This window comes from Gadus chalcogrammus, chromosome 19, assembly GCF_026213295.1.
Source record: "Gadus chalcogrammus isolate NIFS_2021 chromosome 19, NIFS_Gcha_1.0, whole genome shotgun sequence".
Classification (NCBI taxonomy): Eukaryota; Metazoa; Chordata; class Actinopteri; order Gadiformes; family Gadidae; genus Gadus; species Gadus chalcogrammus.
In genome coordinates this window covers 3,741,520-3,743,251 of record NC_079430.1, presented here as the reverse complement: position 1 = coordinate 3,743,251, position 1,732 = coordinate 3,741,520, and the positions used below count along the sequence as shown (strand labels likewise).

The 1,732-nt window shown below is 43.5% G+C and overlaps 1 long non-coding RNA gene across 1 annotated transcript in view; it reads right to left on the bottom strand.

Moving 5' to 3' along the window:
* The window catches only part of LOC130372384 (uncharacterized), an 11,616-nt gene extending 10,176 nt beyond the window's left edge, over nucleotides 1-1,440 (bottom strand). The window contains exon 1 of the long non-coding RNA XR_008893324.1: nucleotides 1,378-1,440. This is a non-coding gene — a long non-coding RNA (uncharacterized LOC130372384). The remainder of the gene's footprint in view (nucleotides 1-1,377) is intronic.
* Nucleotides 1,441-1,732: the final 292 nt, after the last annotated feature.

Below are 1,732 nucleotides of genomic sequence, written 5' to 3'. Positions count from 1 at the left end.
TTCGCTCCATCCATCAATTCATTCATCTGTCTATCCATTAGGGGTGTAACGGTACACAACAGTCACGGTTCGGTACGTACCTCGGTTTTGAAGTCACGGTACGGTACAGGACGGTTCGGTTCATAGTTATGGTGAAAAAACGGATTGCTTGACAGAACGAACATAAGTTTAATTAGTAACGAATTAAACACAATAGTTTTAGCTGTCAGTATGAAACATACAAATAAAATGTGTAACAAATATAAAAAAAATACTGCAGCAATTCTCCAATAACCCTAACATAAAATTTATGAAAAATCCAGTGTTAATGCTCAGTCTAGGCTCTTTAAGCTGGTATGTAAACAAAGAGTATGTAAACTTTAAGGGTTTAAAGAAAATATTCCTGCAGCTCTCTAAAGCTCTCATAAATATAAATATCAATCATTAAATAAAAGTGCAACTGCAGCCTTAACTTAAATCACATCTTATGTATTTGATAATCTATTGGTGTTTTCAGAGGCAATGAAAACACCAATAGACCTGGTGATGGCATTTGCCCGTTCTGAATTCCCAGACAGGTGTAGGGGTTGATTAAATAGTGTAGGGAGCTGGGTTTGAACGGTTTGAACAACTTTTTTTCATTTCGCAGCGGTGACAGTAACACCTGGATGGTGCTGTCACGTTAAAATTGTACCGGGGGCGAACATTTTGTGCATGTTCGATGTGTTTTTTCCATTTGCATAGACGATCGCTGTTGAACAATGTCTGCACACAGCTTTCGACTTGTCCACTCGTCTTTCCCCATTGTGATAATTAACCTGGAATCCAAAGTTCTCCCACACTTGGGATTTAAATGACAGGGGGGCATCTTCAAGCTCCGGTTTTCTGTTGTCGCTCGCCATGCAGTTCGCTCTCAGTTCGCTAGTAGACATCAATCCACACACAGTCGCGATCGCGCTCTGCTACTGCTACTACGCGGAGGTCGCTCACGTGCGAGCCGAGCCTCATAAGGCTAAACGGTCCGGGGGGAACTCCGACTTCAAGTTTTAAGTTCCGCACCGCAAAACAAGCCTTTACATTCGCCATATTAACGCTATGCACGCCACATTTACGGACCGCGGTACACCTCTGTAACCGCACCGAAGTGCCTGTACCGTGACGGTTCGGTTCAAATACGTGTACCGTTACACCCCTACTATCCATCCATCCGTCCTTTCATCTGTCATCCATTCATTCCTCCCTCAATCAAACATCTGTATCCTTCTAGAGTGAGCCAGGGGTTCCCTCCCCTTCTCAGGTGTGTGTGTACTCTACCTGTTCTACCTCTACGTCTAACCTCCCCCTGTGTGTGCTCAAAGTGTTCTTCCTGGTTACCCCTGCAGGTGTTTTCTCACTCACCTGGTGGCAGTGGGGGTTAGAGTCCCGTCCGTAGGCGTACACACTGCGCTCCGATTTACCTGCAGGGAGAGAGAGCGGGGAAGACACAAATCATTACATTTAGTGAACGTAATGATGATCGATTCACTGATCGATTACTAGATTGATTCCTGATTTCATTCCTCATGTTAACTCTTTGACACAAAATCTAAAACCTTTGCCATCAAATTATGCATGATTTTTATACATAATGTTTTGTTTATTTGTACACTTAACTAAATGTAAATAATCATTATTATCCATTTATTCTGTTTTACACACACACACACGCACGCACGCACGCACGCACGCACGCACGCACGCACGCACGCACGCA